The 18,529-nt window shown below is 34.1% G+C and overlaps 1 pseudogene; it reads right to left on the reverse strand.

The window, feature by feature from the left end:
- Positions 1–5,232: 5,232 nt before the first annotated feature.
- Positions 5,233–15,434, reverse strand: LOC138332682 (uncharacterized; annotated as a pseudogene).
- Positions 15,435–18,529: the final 3,095 nt, after the last annotated feature.

Below are 18,529 nucleotides of genomic sequence, written 5' to 3' on the forward strand. Positions count from 1 at the left end.
ATAGCTGAACATAGAAAACCTTTGACCTGTTAGCCATTTGTAATTTTAGCATGATCGACCCACGTGTTGGTTCCCATACTAGGTTATCAGATAAAACACACCTTAAAGTATTTGTTTGTTCACATTTTGTAAAAATAGAGAAATACTGTCCAATAGTACATACATTGATACATAAACAAAGGAATAATATAAAATAAATTAAATGAATATATATAAATAAGATAAATAGACAAATAAATATATTGAATAATACACGAATAAATAAAATAAAGATGTCGAGATAAATTATAATAAATGAGATTATTAATAAATAAATAAATGAAATAAATGAACAAATATCAATTAAATGATAAATAAATGAGAAAATAAATAAAAAAAAATTCTAAAAATGATTGAAATGAATGAATAAATGTAAAAAGTATATTTATACATTTCTAGTATGTTGCAAACCGATTAAAATTTGAGATAATGAACAAAATGGTGGCTAATCTGTGGTCGCTAATCTGAAGAAGATTTTGAATTGATTATAGGGAACAAAGGTAAAGAGACGATGTGTAAGGTTGTTGATTTTTCATACGACTATCATATAACTACCTAACGCAATGTCGTAGTCTGGTTTTATTAAAGAAACAGTTTTAAATTAGCAATTATCCAACAATTAACGGGAATCTGAATAAGTAGCGATGTTATTTTCCATATCTCCAGGTATCCAGACCAGACTTCGAAAAATTTGTATATTCTATATCTGTGTATGGATGAGATAGGCAAACGGACTTAGTGATCTTTCAATGTTTCATAACGAATGTACATCAATATATATCATGCCATTTTTGCTTCATGTTCCATGATTATGTAACAGAGTTAGTCTCTGTGAGTTTCCCCTTTTGAACAAAGGAGACATATCTGATATTTACCCCAAAACACACTTACAACAGGATTTGTAAAGGCCCAAAAGCAGTCATTTTTCAGAGTAAAATATAAGATTTTATGGCGCAAATATATGTGGTATTTTTTACTAGAATAAAAATTATCAACACTTTTGATATTTTCCCTCAATATTGACCATTCAGAACAGCATTTACAGTGAAAATATCGTTTTAGTGGGTATACATTTATTTTGAAATAGCAAAAAAAAAATAATGTTAAGTACATCTTTCCTATTAATTTTCATTTAAATTGTCATCTCGTGAGATGCAAAGTTTGCTATTTTCATACTCTTGAAAAATATCAAATTGGCAATGTTGGATAACAGAAAGGGGTTTCGAATTTGGACGAAACAGAGAGATGGCGGAGTTGGATAAAAGGGAGAGGCGGCGAAGATGGACGAAAGAGAGGGATGGCGCAATCAAAGTGTATAAATGTGCTAATGTAGAATATTCTGACGATAGGAGATAACGTGTAAGGCATTGACACGTATAGTTCGAAGTTGAACGGCCACATCATGAAATAAGTACTCCTGGACTACGTGACAGTATATATATTGCCCTTAAGTGACGTTGGTGCACATCATCAATTATAATTTAATATTTTACCTATATCATTATATTAATAATTACAGTTCCGTCATGACAGCTTCTGATAAATTCTAACGCTCTTTGATAGTTTTTAGGAACAACTACGACTCTCCTTCACTGACCTATATATGATGCTGTCATTGTCTTGTGATATTCCTTCTAATGTCGGAAAAAGTAATTTAAGGACATAAGTCCATTTATTTAAAAAACACATTTTGGTTATGGATGTGCTGTATCGGGTATTTATGCAATATTCTATAATTATAACATACTTATTTTCACTTCCCCGTGACGCCTCAGTTTATGGACAGTTCCAGACCATGATGGCCTAGTTTGCTACCGAGTAGTCACTTTTACTTATTATAAAGTCGTGTTTATCTCTATGGTGTTGGTTGGTAGATTAGATTAACAGCCAGGGTCATTTAATGACGGTGGCTTCCCGTGTGTTTGTGTTTCGAAACACTGCAGTATGTTATTATGGTGACTTTTTCTAAAAGTGGAAATTTTGCCATTAAAAATGCTCCACCACCGTTCAGAGCATAAATGATATTAATTATTTGAACAAAAATTGGTGATAAATCATGTATATATATGCCTAATTAACACAAAAAAATAATCAAAAATAAGTTATTTCGCCTTTAGTGTATGCGCAATCAGTACTTAATTCCATATAGGGTATAGTGCCACGGAATATTTTCGGGATGCAATTAATTCTCTTTGATATTTTTATCTTGATGTAAAATTAGAGGCTCAAACTTTTCAATGGTGGTAATGGTGTAAAGTAAGTAACTTTTGTAACCAAAGAAAAATACTAAATCGTCTGCTCCTGTTTTTGATAGTGAAAAATATTTTTGTCAGCGGTGGAGCATCTTTAATATAGTACTATAACAATGGAGTATGCCACAAGAGACACAGCACCAAAAGGTACGCCCCACTCGGTCACTGACAACAAGCAACGTAAGAAGCGAGAAAGTCTTTTAGTGAGAATAAAAATGCTAAGCTCCAAAAATTTAGTCGTCTTGTACCTATCATGCCACGGGTGTAGAAGGTACAATTCTAACGCTCTGCCTACAGGAATTTCTTTAGTTTTAACAGGGCATCATCTCATTATCTCATAGAACTATAATTCCGAATTCAGTACATATAAGGTATATGTATATAAATTATGTTATATATGGATTTTTATTACCGGATGTTTTGTCGTTCATGGCATATTAATTGTATAATAAAGCCAAATCAGTTTTCTGTGTATTTTGAGATTATTTTTACGATTCAACGGAATTAGTCATAAGTAGCAATATAGAGAAGATATGGTTAGTATATTTTAACACAAGGTTTATCTTGGCGCAAAAACTTTTGAAAGCTAAGATGACGAACATCACGTTACAGTTAGCCAAACTTCTTTTGCGTGCGATTTATTTTCGCGAATTTCTTGAAAGTTTACCTATGAAATTTTTAATAGACCTTAATGATGAAAGTTAAAATTCCTCGTGAAAGGTTTTAAGTAAAGAAAAGAAATGAAGTTGTAGCTACATCAATATTATAAAATGGATATAAATATTCATCAGAAGGGCAGCGACAATAAAGGCAAAATACGTATAATACAAAACATTTTATTTTAGTATTTTTTAAATTTTATACTAGTATTGGTTATCCCCTTGGGTCAATTGGTATGGGACGTAAAACACTATAATATGTATTACAAACATTATTCTTGAACCTTAAAAACATGCTCATTGAATACCACTATGTAATTTGAAATGTTCATTTATATTCATGAAAAATAGAACAAATACCATGGTACTTTTACAAAATAAATTAGTTTTTAAATATACATTTATATTTCATATTTGTACAAATGTGTTTTGATCAAATTTTTTTTTTTTTTGGATAAAAATTTAATGTTTTGAATTAAATTCTTTTTTCTTTTAGATTAATATTTCTATGTTATGAATGTTACATTGTTCTATGTATCGTAATTGGACCAACTTTCTGTCCTGACTTACATGAAGAAACCACAGTTCTTAATATAACACTGAACAGTTCATCATTATAACATTATAATTTCAATGAGGGTGTTGTTCAGACTTTGAGTTCTTACATTATTTCATAAATTAAATAAGTTCATTCAACTCCCCGAAACCGATTTTCGATGACTTTCATAGAACAACATAAGGATGATATGCATGTTTAAATGGTAGAAAAGTGAAATGATTGATAATGCCTCCCTTACAAAAGTAGACTGTACATAATGATGATATTAACATAATATACAATTATACACCTTTGTCCTGGTGAATAAGATATGATATGGATGTGGAAAAAAATATAAACCGAAGCGAACAAATTAAGTTTTCTTATGATTTACAATTCCATTTTCCAGCACTATGTTAAAGCTTCACCTATACAAATACATGTAAAAAAACATCACGTCAATCTTCTATTGAGAGGCTCAATTAAAGGCCCACTACCTTTCCGAAATGGTTTTTTATTTTTAAAATGGGAATGTAAAACGAGATTGATAGTTTTGTAGAGTTACAAAAGTTATTAACTTAACGTTAATACTACACTTATTATCTCCTCCTAAACAATTTAATTAAAATAAATAAAATGTTAATTTTCATAACGCGGGTCGTCTTATGTTTCCCCCCGTCGTCCTAAATACCGCGCGGTAGTTGGCTATCACTGCGGCAGACGGTAAAACAGCGAAATGACTCTCCATTGTTATCATATATTACGCAGGAAATTGTGTTGTAACCTCATTTTAGGCCATCGGTATATATTTTCTGAGGTTATTAATGTTTTTAAGAAATCTATATATTTTGCTCTGGAAAGGTAGTGGGCCTTTAAACAATATAGATATTGCATTTTTCTACTTTTTTTTTCTCCCATTAATCTCTGTTTTTGTACTAATATTTACACTTTTAAATCTTTTTAATGCACACTAATTCTATTTAATTTCTATGGCTTTCTTTGTAATATTTATACAATGTTTGTGACCAATTGGAGAAAAAAAAATTTAAAGATCAAAACACATGTATATATATTACATATTGCAAATCGAATAAATAAGATTCTCTATTAATACATAATAGTAATTTATAATACTGTAACATCACGATATGAATAATATTTCTGAATTAAAAGCAGTACTGTAAACCAAATCTTTCACTTTCGCGAATTTCCTGACCCATATAAATTCGCAAAAGTTTATCACCGCGAACAAACACCTATACCATTGATACTGATAGGGAGTTCCAGTCATTTTTTTTTTAAATCCGCGAATGTTAATCTTGTTTTGAAATGGAAATCATCAAGTTAAGATGCCGCGACACAGAAAGTTGGTTTGCAGTATTTTATTCTACTGATTAAACAATCAGATGTAAACAGCTAAGCTCGAACGAGTTATCTACCTTTAAAGGTAGGTTTCGCCCAATGAAATATAAAGACCACGAAATTGAAATTTATTCTGTACACAGATATAATCTGCAGTTCATTTTCAATGCATACAACGAAGAATATGGGTGGTCAATTGCCTAGCTTGACTAGGAAAATACTCCGCAAAAAATAGAGCGAAGTCAGACTTAACATAGAGCATGACGTATTTTTTTAAAAAAACGAGGCCGCATCAACAAACGTAAGCGTGCAACAAAAAAGTTATATAGCAGTGGCAGTTTGCCACGGCATGTTTAGTTTAAAAAACAACAAAAAATCGAAGTGCGATGGACTGTTTATACATATCATGTTATCTAAAACACTTCATGTTACTTACATACGCTCGCTAGCTTAGTACACTAAACATGTATGTAGTTAGTCTTCGGCTGTATGTTCGCTAGCTGGCATATGTGTTGAAATTAACTCACCACGTGCAACAAGAATACCAACAGATTCGGGCAAGTTCCGCTTGAGATGTTGCTCCTGTTTCTTCTATTGCTACGAGTCATCTCTGAATTTCATTCCCTAGACATATTATAGAGTGCTACCAGATTCCATTCTAATTTCCTCCTCTTTGTTGCCGATTCAGATAATTATTTTTATCTCATTTTCGTTCAGCCATTTTGTTTACTTTTAGTGCGTTACAATGCGCATGCGTAAAACTTCGACAGCAGAATCCATTGCAGCTTCACTTGCATATTATACTGTCTGACTGACATCGAAATAAATCAAGGATTTCCTTCAATCTTGTAATCAAGACACATTTGTTCAATCTCATACACATAAAGAAATCAAATTGAGGTATTTTTAACATATTTTTTTCATCGTTTTTTCCGTTTATCGGATTTTACAAAAAATATTTATTTGGTTAAGCGAAACCTACCTTAAAGCTAATGATTCTAATGGCAATTATGGACATAGGTGAAATATAACAAAATTGTTCTAGTCATCTATTAACAATCTTTGTTCCATCACCTGTTCATATTGGTCAGTCACGTGATAACACTATTCGGAAATATGATAAATATTTTTTTAAGTTATAAAAAACCGTTTTATAGAAGTAACATGTGAATCCCAGATCATGGTGTTTCCATCATTTTCACGTCACGATTCCGAGTGTGCGACAATTCTATGTATGGACAGGTGACTGTAATAAATTCATGACCACACTAGCTCTTCCTCCAATCAGGATTCGACATTGTATCAGTTGTTATCAATTATATTATAATATTCAAATTCTATTTTTCAAATATGATTTTAATATTTCCGATTCTCGTCTTTTCTTGTACATAGCATACACAATGACACAGGTGATGGCCAATACGAATAGACATCCAGACACTGTACTAGCGATTAGAATTATCTCGTTATCTGAAAGACTAGCATGGTCTCCCGAGTTGGCTGAATTAGAACCAGGTGTTTCTGTGGTAGATCTGGTAGGCTTTAAACTGGTAGATGTTACAGCGCCTGTTGTTTTAATCGGTGTTGTGGTAGGTTTTGTTGCGATAGGTGTTGCTGTGGTTGCAGCAGGTGTTGTAGAAGTTGATGTGGTAGTAGTTGCGGTAGGTGTTGTAGCTGTTGTGGTTGGCTTTGTTATGATTGCAGCAATTGTTGATGTTGATGTGGTAGCAGATGTTGTAGTTGATGTGGATGTTTTGCTTGTGGTAGGAGTTGTAGTTGTGATAGGTGCGGTGATTTTAATTGGTGTTATAGTAAGTGTTTTAATAGTTATGGAAGGTGTTGTTGTAGTTGTAGGTGTGGTTGGTGGATGTAGGTGTTGTTGTGGTGTTGTTGTGGTAGATGTAGGTGTTGTTGTGGTTGATGTAGGTGTTGTTGTGGTTGATGTAGGTGTTGTTGTGGTTGATGTAGGTGTTGTTGTGGTTGATGTAGGTGTTGTTGTGGTTGATGTAGGTGTTGTTGTGGTTGATGTAGGTGTTGTTGTGGTTGATGTAGGTGTTGTTGTGGTTGATGTAGGTGTTGTTGTGGTTGATGTAGGTGTTGTTGTGGTAGATGTAGGTGTTGTTGTGGTTGATGTAGGTGTTGTTGTGGTTGATGTAGGTGTTGTTGTGGTTGATGTAGGTGTTGTTGTGGTTGATGTAGGTGTTGTTGTGGTTGATGTAGGTGTTGTTGTGGTTGATGTAGGTGTTGTTGTGGTTGATGTAGGTGTTGTTGTGGTTGATGAAGGTGTTGTTGTGGTTGATGTAGGTGTTGTTGTGGTTGATGTAGGTGTTGTTGTGGTTGATGTAGGTGTTGTTGTGGTTGATGTAGGTGTTGTTGTGGTTGATGTAGGTGTTGTTGTAGTTGATGTGTGTTGGTTGTGTTGGTTGATGTAGGTGTGTGTGTGATGTAGGTGTTGTTGGATGTAGTGTGTTGTGTTGATGTAGGTGTGTTGTTGATGTAGGTGATGTGGTTTTTGGTGATGTAGGTGTTGTTGTGTTGATGTAGGTGTTGTTGTTGATGTAGGTGTTGTTTGGTGATGTAGTGTTGTTTGTGTGATGTAGTTGATGTGTGTGTGTGTGTGATGTGTGTTTGGTTGATGTAGGTGTTGTTGTGTTGATGTAGGTGTTTTTGTTGATGTAGGTGTTGTTGTGGTAGATGTAGGTGTTGTTTTGGTTGATGTAAGTGTTGTTGTAGTTGATGTAGGTGTTGTTGTGGTAGATGTAGGTGTTGTTTTTGGTTGATGTAGTGTTGTTGTGGTTGATGAGGTGTTGTGGTGGTAGATGTAGTGTGTTGTTGTTGGTTGATGTAGGTGTTGTTGTGGTTGATGTAGGTGTTGTTGTGGTTGATGTAGGTGTTGTTGTGGTTGATGTAGGTGTTGTTGTGGTTGATGTAGGTGTTGTTGTGGTTGATGTAGGTGTTGTTGTGGTTGATGTAGGTGTTGTTGTGGTTGATGTAGGTGTTGTTGTGGTTGATGTAGGTGTTGTTGTGGTTGATGTAGGTGTTGTTGTGGTTGATGTAGGTGTTGTTGTGGTTGATTTAGGTGTTGATGTTGATCTTGTAGTTGCCATTGGTGATGCTGTAGTAGGATGCATTGTCGTCGATGTAGAACTAGTGGTTGTAACAGTCGTTGAAGTTGTTGTTGAAGTGGTAGATGGTCTCAATACACTCCATATTTCAACATCATCTAATCCAATCAGACTGTTATAGGTCGATTTCGCTGTTGTAAACGATATCTGAAAAATCAAGAAAATCATAAATACAAGCTTTATGCATAGCTTAATTTATACTGCGACACATTTATTTTAAATATTTTCATATAATTCCCTTGTATTCTTTTATTGAGCCTCCATATTTTTGCAGGGACCTCCAGAGCCAGATTAGCTGCTCGCTGATTGGCTGATTGTTTTTAACCAGATGCGGGAAAAAAACATTTCAGCAGCGCCATTTTGTCCCGCGGCTATGTGCATCATTTATCAAATGGCAATTGCAATTTATAGGTGGCTTTGATTTTAATGTAGAGCAACCATAAATATACCATATATGAGTATTGCTGAAGTAATCCATATCCCCTGCCGACCCCTACACGCTATAAATCTATTGTAGTAACAGTGATCTTTGTAATTGACCTTTTGACCCCAAATTTAATGCCGGGCTGTATTGCCTCGTAAGGTACCATTGTGTAAAGTCTCAATTAAGTCCATCAATTCATTCTCAAGTTATTGACTGGAAGCCAAAATTTCCCCAAAAATCAATTTTGGAACAATTACCTTTGAACTTTACCGTTTGACCCCAAATTCAACCCCAGGCTGTGTTACTTCATACAATATCATTGTATCAAACTTCATCCATTTGTGTATGTTAGACATTAAATGTAAATGCAAAGTATAGAGGATGATATAATATCTATAAACAATAGACTTCATGAAGGTGATTTCTGTCGAGGGAAACGTAATGGATGTTTTTTTAAAAAGCCAATTTCCATTCTGAATTCGGGACAATGTGGTTGTCCAAGTCAGGTAAAATAGTTTTAATAAGGTGAAATTTTAACATTGTTTTTTTATTTTGTAAATTTACAGCCATTCATTCATATTAGGAAAATAAAACAGCTTTTTAACCTAGGTAGTGGTAAAAGCATCTTCGATATTGATGAAATCACTGTCGTCATATCCACCTTTTGAATATGCCAAAGCAACATTGATTGCTCTGTATACGACTACAGAGAAGAGAGCAGGTGTAGTTTGGTCTTTTGATGCGCATCACAATAATCGAATGACGATACACTGTGTTTGACTATTTGGCTTGAAACTTTGAAGTTGGTCTGTGCTCTCTTTGTAATATCCAAAGGCAGTCGGTGCGGGCCTGTGATTGGTCAGCTTTCGTTTCTCCCGAACTGCCTTCGACTTATATAAAAAAAATATATTCCGGGGATATATTCCAAAGGTATATAACGACAGTGATAATAATCCCTGTGGTATCGAGGATGTGGTAAACGATAATATTGCCGTCCTATAAGAAATACGTTTTCTGCATCCTACCATATAATAAATCAAGCATATCTAACTTTACTCACCTGGAACGGAACGGAACTTCGGAATGCGATGACTGCGCGTTTCCATCCGCTTATTGATTCGTCCGTTGTGTTCCACAATGGTAAATTATCTGATTGGATGTTGGCTACTACGAGAAGATCTGAATGGCTGACGAAGTAAGAGAACTCAACACAAACATCCCCTTCCGGTACTGACGTACTTAGACTGGCTGATAAAGGATCTTCATACAGTCCAGCACCAAACGTTTTAGCTGCATATGTCCCTGCATTAACAAAATGTTTTACATTAATGACGTTTACTTTCCATTGATTTTAAATGAACCGGGATTTTTTTCCTTTCTTTTTTTTATTCTCGAAACTTTTGAAAATCAATTAGGAACGAAACATTTTTGTTTCTTGATTATTGTGAGTACCCTTGAAGTGTTGACCTGCTTTCAAAATATATTCAATATATCACAATACTGATAAAGATTGTACGAACTGAGTATCGTGATTTAGGTTAAAATTGTTTCTGTAAACATACTTATTTTAGCGGTAGTTATTGTGACTTTTTTTGTTTTGTAAAATCGACATTTATCATTACGTCTGCATGGATTCAAACTGCTACGTATTTGCATTGTTTTGTACAAAGGTCGTTTAATACTTACTGTTCGGTTCCGCATTGATGCTTCCGAATATAGTAATGGATGTTCCAGTATGCGTATCCCACGGGTGACGCACTGATTTAGATGTGTAGTTACAAAGATCTGAATCAAAATTGCAACTTCTTTCTGATAGCATTCTTCTATTTCCGTTTTGGCAAAAATCTTCAGCATTTAAGATGGCGGAAATGTTACTTCCGGTCGATAAGTCGACAATAGGTGTCACAGTGGATATTGTTGATGTTGGTAACGCGCTCGTTGTAGTTTTGGTTGGTGATGTGGTGGTGGTGACGGAGGTAGCTGCCGGCGATGTGGTTGTTGTTGTTGGCGAAGTGGTTGATGGTAAGGAGGTTGTTGTTTTGGTTGGAGATGTGGTCGAGGTTGTTGTTGTTGTTGTTGGCGGGGCGTTTGTTGTTGTTGGTGGTGAGGTGGTTGATGGTAAGGTGGTTTGTATTTTGGTTGGAGATGTGGTCGAGGTGGTTATTGTTGTTGTTGGCGGGGCGTTTGTTGTTTGTGAGGTGGTTGATGGTAAGGTGGTTTTTGTTGGTATCGTGCCGAGAGTTGTTTTGGTTGATGTAACAACAGCAGAAGGTGTTGTCGATGAGGTGGTTATTGAAAAGCTAGTTTTTGATGAGACGATTGTAGATAAGATAGTTGATGATGAAGTGGAAGTAGCGGTAGTGACTGACATCGGTATTTTGGTTGATGAAGCGGGAGTTGTGATAGATGCTGATACTTTTGCTGTACTGGTTAATGCCGAAGTTCTTGTCACGGGAACATGTGATACAGGAGGGATACTTGTAGCCTTAGTTCGTTCTGTAGTAGTCGTGGGTAGAGAAACTTTCCAAATTCTGACATCATCAATACCAATAGTGTTCTTGTAATTTGTTTTTGTAGACGTGAATGAAAGCTGTGAATATAATGCATTTGAATTAAAAGTGGACTTTAGTACATGTATTTCACGTAAAACATTTACTGTCCTTTTTTCCTATCGAAATTATAAACAAAAGAACAAACTAGCCTTTAGTAAAACTCAAAATAAGTATTCGAAGTACGTAAAGAAGACTGGAGAATGTTCGTTATGAGGATGGTCGTATTTGAAAAAGATATCTTACCTGGAAGTTAGCAGTACTCTTTATTCCAATCACGGCCGATTTCCATATACCAGAATGCCCACCTGTTGAATCCCATACGTCCTCATTTTGGGATTGTGACGACACGACAACCCGGATGTTGGAATTACTGGTTGCCAGGTAATAAAGAAATTCTATGCATATTTCCCCTTCCGGTACATCTGTACTAAGGTCTGATATATCGTTAAATCGAAATTGTTTACTAGCGTAACTCCCTACAACGAAATAAAAACAACAGTTTAGACAAAGACCAAAATTAAAACCAAATAAAATGGAAGCTCGACAAAAGAGGTAATGGTGCTGAATTCTTCAGATCTCTCTTCAATTTTAATATCAGATAATCAAAATTAAATTAATATCCGGATGCACTTATGATAAAAAAATTGTCATAATTTTATTCTACTAATGGTAAGGGTATTATTCGTCATACTAATATAATATGACATAGATACCGATAATGAACTTCCTATTAAACAAAGAGCATATAGGCTTCCGATACATAAGCGCGAGGAGGTTGATAGGCAGGTTCGAGATATGATGTCAGAGGGGATCATAGAGCTGTCGGGTAGTCGGCTTCGCCCATAGTGTTAGTTCAAAAACGTGATGGGTCCATGCGATTTTGCATTGAGTACCGAAAATTGAACTTAGTAACTCGGAAGGACGCGTATTCTCTGCCGCGCAAAGACGATAGTTTGAACGCATTGAACGGGTCATCGTATTTCACAACACTAAATTTAGCCTCAGGCTATTGGCAATTAGGGTTGGCGGAGCAGGCGAAAGAGAAAATCGCGTTTACTATATATTGAATAGAAAAAAATATCAATTAAGCTTTATTTAATCTTTACCAAATCAAAATGGTTGGACAAAATAACTACCACCTCCAAGATCATCTCAGAGATATTCTTGATAGTAAAAACAAATTCAAATCAATTTTCAGCAGTCCTGCAACTGCCTTAAACACATGCGAATTTATAATAATTACTGTTTTAGGAACCAATTTTACTATATTTAGATATTCTCGATATATTAACGACATGCTCTTTCGGGAAAGTAACTTTGGGAAATTAATTTAATGTCGTTTGTGTTGTCAGAATTACTCTTTTTTCGATTTTAATACCGATTACGATAACTTCTCTATTAGTTTTCATTTTAACAATTATTATATGATAATTCGATATTTTATTACAGTCAAGAGAGGCTGTAATTGTTACACAAAGTCATAGTAGTCTCAAAATGCAGGAAATGATTTTGTATCCGTTATAATCTTAAAGTTTTATTTCATGTAATGTTTACCATCAAAAACCGTCATAAAACATACAATGTGTGAATATGGATGCTTGCATATAATGGTTCAGACCCATAAAAGCACCAATATACTATTGACATAGTGGTAAATATTGTATGAAATATAACACGTTTTGAAAGAACCGCAAACACCTTGTTTCACAGTTTCGGATAATATTGAAAAATCGAGTTGCATCATTTGATCAACATCTACAATACCAGTATATATCGGAACATCCCAATTAGTATCACGCGACTAAAATTGCAATACCAGTATATATCGGACCAGTCCGGAGATTTCCGAGTTATTTTAAAATCAATATTTAAATTTAAAAGACTTTCTGATTACAAATTTATGAATTTATTTAAAAGTCATAGACTATTCAACTATATTAAGATGTAATATGTTGGTATCATGTTACCGTTCGGAGATGCTTCAATAGTTCCATATAATGATGACATTCTCCTCCCACTGACAACTTCCCAGGGGTGAGATTCTTGAGGATATGTGAAGTTACAGAATCCAGAATCAAATGTACAACTTTCTGGTAGCAGTGTTTTATGTATCGTTGTGCAAAAGTTGTCAGCATTGGTAATTTTCTCCAATGGTGTTCCGCTTATTTGTTGGAGGATGGCTGTTTGGAAAGATAATGTTGTTGTTGTAGGTGCAATAGTTGTCGGTTTGAATGCACGCCATAATTTTACTGAGTCAAAACCAACAGTTGCAAGCCCACTTATTTTTGTCGTTTTGAATTGTAACTGAAACGAAAAAGTAAATACACATACAGAATTCATCATTAATATAGGATTTTAAATGAGTCTTCATTCATATTAGATTTTACGGAAGTTTTAAAAGATTTCTTTTATCAGTCTTGGGTTTTACTACATTTTGTGTTGCATCCTTCATTTACATATAGTCTATAATATCTACAAATTATAAGAAAAGAATTCATACCTGATATGGATCTGAGCTGTTGACGGCTAAAACGACAGTGTTCCACTTTCTATCAGACATTGAATATCCAGGTGAAGTCCATAGTGTTGAGTTATCTGCCATAACCATAAGATTAAAATCATAAGTCTTTAGAAAGTAAATAAACTCCACACATACTAGTCCGCTTTCTATTTGTGGGGATAGGAGGGCTGCCTCCTCGTCATAGCCCAGCTGATCAAAATTGGCCACAGCATAGGTTCCTGTAAATGTAAAAAAAGGCACAATGTTATTAGTAGTAAAATATGATAACAAAATATTTTCATTTAAGAAACATAGCTTTCCGAGGTAACAAAAAAAGCCGTGGGGTTAAAAGAGTTGAGTGATAGTTGGCATCAAAATTAACCTCGAGGTCAAGGTCAGAGAGTATTGACTATTATTTTACGATTATGAATCAATCTAAAATCATCTTTATAGGGAATAAACTCAGAAGCATTTTAAAAACCAACAACACAATACGAACCAGTAAAGACATTGTTCAATAGAAAGACGAAACAAAAAATAAATAAAAACAAGTATTGTGATATACAATGTACACATATGCATAAAACAATTACCAGCTCTGCATCAAACAACCGATTCATCATTAAAGCCAATCTCAATCATAAGGGGGATTGTAGAAGGAGAATACTAAAAAAAGGAGCGATTAGGTTTTACGCAGGCAATATTTCTTCACATGAATTTAAACGTGAAATTCACATGACATTCACGTGAAATTTCACGTAAAATTCATGGGAAGAAATATTGGCTGTGTACCACGAGAAGGGGTTAAAAAAATCTGTCATTGAACAAGTAACGCGCTTATTTTCCACACAATTTCCCCAGAATTATACTGTTAAGTGCATTAATTTCACAATGTCTGAATTTTGTGTTTCGAATATCGCGCTACATTTTTGGTACATTAATACTTTCATTGTGTATTAATTTTCGCTGGTGTTTTGAAATCGTGGTTTGAAACAAATCACGAATATAACCTAATACTAATTCTTTACAGTATATTGACAGCAGAAAAGATAAGCTAAATAATATATATCTATATACGCTTAGACCAGGATATAAATTATGTTTTAAAAACCCATATGCTGGGTAATAGCATTTAAAACATAGAGAGCAAAATAATATTAGCAAGATTTTTTTTATTTGAAAAAATAGTACCATTGTGTGTATATCAACCGTTAATTACCATTTGGTGATGATTCGATTTTGTTGTAAGACAGAAATGTTTTGGGATATTTGCCGTCGTTTCTCAACCATACTCCTTCCGGTTGGTGACTATAGTTACAGAACTGTGTAGTATTACTAAAATCACATCCCTGGGGGAGCAAATCGGGGTTCTGTAATCCACAGACATCATCCACGTTTGGTAATACATTGATACCCACAGCGAAAGGGCTACCTGGGAAACATTAAGGCAATATAGAGAAAATACCAAATATTTTCATGGAAGGCATAAGCCATGACACAGATATTTGAACTTTGAATCTTAAATCACTTTTATTATAAAAGATACGTGAAAATTCATTTACATTTACAATTTACAAAATCATACAACAGTCTTTTCAATGATTATGTTTGGTAATTTATTAATTTCGTCTGCTACATGTGGTAAAAAGTCAAAGTGGTTAATCATTTTTAATTTAATGAAAAAATGTCCGATATAATTTATATATACATGAACAGACGAGATTATGACACATGAAATTCATCACCGAATAAAACTTTTAGTGACAGATATCAAAATTTTAATTAAATAAAAAAAATGTAAATCTATGACTGTACGCGTAAATATGACAGTATTCCATGTAAGACGAAATTCTAAGCTTGTGATCGAACAAAAATCAATAATCAATATTAACCCTACATTATATAGTATATTAATACATGTTATAATAACTTACCTTCAAGGAAAATTATGAATATTGGTATAAGAAATAATTCAATATCCATTATTATTTTGATATTTCTCTGGAAACCACGATAGACTTGGATGCTAGGCCGGTGATAGGAAATACCACATATATATTTATACAGTTAAGTGGTGTCTGCCACTATCTCCTGTTTGGACAGTGGAGATATGTTCCGAAATGGTCCTATACCCAGATAGCGGTCACCTTATAATACTAGCCGCAGTGACGTCATCGCCTCATCACACGCCCTGGCCTTACACCCATGTGATGGTATAGGGGAGTGTCCATCTCTCCACCAGTTCTCAATTTTAATAGAATTTTATCATACGTATTGGTTGTTACCCGAGTACCTGTGTCTGATAAATGCCTTTTGACCAAATCGTACCACACCTTTATCTCCCACTCACATTTTTTTTCTACTTATGAAATACTAAATAAAAATCGTTCGTCCTATTTAAATAATAATTAATTTAATATTTACCTCATACAAGTTTTATTTATTTCCATTTTCTTACTGAATGTAATTATCACTGAATGTTTCAGGTGTAAATTGATATTTTTTATCACGCTTAAAATTATAAGAAGAGTCGACACGCTTGAAATAAAAAAAATTTAAACGCTGATTCTAATTAAATTCAAACCCTAAAGTGAAATTACAACACCAACATTGATGATTATGCTGGGGTTTTGTTATGATTAGTTGATAATAGAAATATTGAAATGTTTCTCGCTTGGGTATTAATAAAGCAGTATTTGAAATTGTCTGTAAAAATACGTATGAATTAATTCAGTATTAATGCCGTTAACATTGAGCACCCTCTTTTCGCTGATACAAGATATCGCAACTTTACCTGGCTGTTACCTAGCTATTGGGTACCAGTACAGCCAAACCACCTGCTTCATAAGACCCCTTTCTCTGGGTCCTAAAGGGTCAATTTTAACACAATCTGACTACTAATTGGCTGTAAAGATTATTATCCCCTGTGTCTTTACGAAGTGCTTTATATTGGGATATTTTTTCGATTTTTCTACACATTGCTTAGAATATAAACATGATTTTATCCGTGAACTTTGAGAAATTCCTGTAATCAGCTCACGAAAAAAATCCTTTCGCTAAAATCTGATTTATTGTTTTAAATAAAAATCGAGTTATGTCTGACCTATGATACGGTAATTTATAATTAAGTAAAATCTGAGACGTTTGTTAAAATGACCTGTTACTATTTAAATAATTTCTTTTTTGGATAAAAATCTCCGAGGGAGCAAATAATTTAAGAGGACCAGTCCACTTTAACAACAAATCGACGTTAGACGAAACTCTGCTGGCTCTCTCCAAAAAGTGATTTGACTACCCTACAAGTACAGATCATGACAATCTCAATGCTCGTGTATATACTGTCAACCCTTTCTATAAATACCATCCAATACTTTTTTCACATTAAAAATAAAATGTTCAATTTTGGCTTTTACGTCTTTTTTTACATTTTTTTTCAGGTGGGAGAACTATCTTATTACCCAGAATATGCTATTATAGAGACTGTCATGATTTGGGCTTAATGTTATATATCATTTTTAGCAATTATTGTGATCTCCTAGTAGTTGCATGAGTCAGAGTATTTTAAGGTGACCACATCTGGGTATCCTTGGAAAATATATGCAATGGTAATATAATGGTAGACAAAGTGATCATGTATCTGTTGAAAAACGGGTATGTAAGAAACGATAATATTCTGATGTCGTTATCTGTCAAACTTGAAATAAGAATTGATAGATACAACTAATCAATTGTATACCTTAGATGATTAGTTTAATCGCTTGATAAGGGAAATTTTAATTTCGCATTTGCTGCGACTATTTCTTCACTAAAATCATTATGAAGGTAAAGAATGGAGTTCTCCACAAATCAGAAATCATTACGTAAAGATATGTAAATTATTCTAAATTTGTGATTAGCCTAAATCACATTTTGAATGGGTCCAGCTGACATTAAAAATTGCGAAAATGACTGGATAAGAAGTATGAGAGGGAAAAAAAGAAAAAAAAGCTTTAAATATCCTTAATGGTTGTGTCAGCAGACAATGAATCATTAGAAGAGTTTGTTTTAGAAACCGCCATTATCTGCCTTGTGAATTGTACTATAGCCTTCATTATACGTAATGCGTGTCGTTGTCAACATATCTGGATACTTCAAATACCGCCTCACGTACTTAGCCAGGGGTATTTCGTAATATTTTGAACTTTCGCTTGCATGGTTGGAGACATCCTCGATAATCTAGGGGTTCCGATCACTTACTATCTCTACAGATCGTAGGTGATCGGAACCCCTGGAGTATCGAGGATAGGCTGGCGATACCACAATCAATTTACTAGAAAACAACTGGTATACATATATGTTTTAAGGAGTTAAATATTACTTTCAATTCGTTTAAAAATGACTATTTTTAACATTAAGGTTCATTACCACTAGATTCTGGTTTGATTAATCCAACTATCGTTAGGTAGCGTAGAGTTTACTATACTTTGACTTTGAGATAAGATAACCAATATGTAACTAGAGGGGCGAGGCTTGGGGTGCGCAACGCTGACGGACATTAGTATACCTTTGTTTCGATAGGCTACGTCACATTCCATCACACCATGTGATCATCATACACAGGTATATAAATATATCGATCACGTGATACAATGAAGACGACGTGCCATCAATGTTATGTGTGTTAGTTCATCAATATATTGGACTTCTGTGATGCTGATCTACTGGTAACACTTGTAAACGTGAATATATCTATGCTGTAGTTGTAACTACAGTTATTGAGAAAGAATGCAGTCTGTCTTTTGTCGAGCAGGGAACATTCATTTTACTTAACGATCCATTTACAAATCCTTTTTGGAACATTCCTCCTTTTCTCTCTTGTGTTCTTTTCGGATTTCGGATGTTCACGCACTCATCAGCATGATTTTGCGCAGAAAATTACAAGTGATGTTTAAAGCATCAAAATGATGAAGAAAAAAATTAACAGAAAAAATAAACAATAACATAATACATATTAATTAGAATTAAAACATATGTGTTTTTATTTATTTTTTAATTATTAACAACTCTACTAGATGGAATTATTTGGCCTCCGTTTGTAA

This window comes from Argopecten irradians, chromosome 10 (assembly GCF_041381155.1).
Source record: "Argopecten irradians isolate NY chromosome 10, Ai_NY, whole genome shotgun sequence".
Classification (NCBI taxonomy): domain Eukaryota; kingdom Metazoa; phylum Mollusca; class Bivalvia; order Pectinida; family Pectinidae; genus Argopecten; species Argopecten irradians.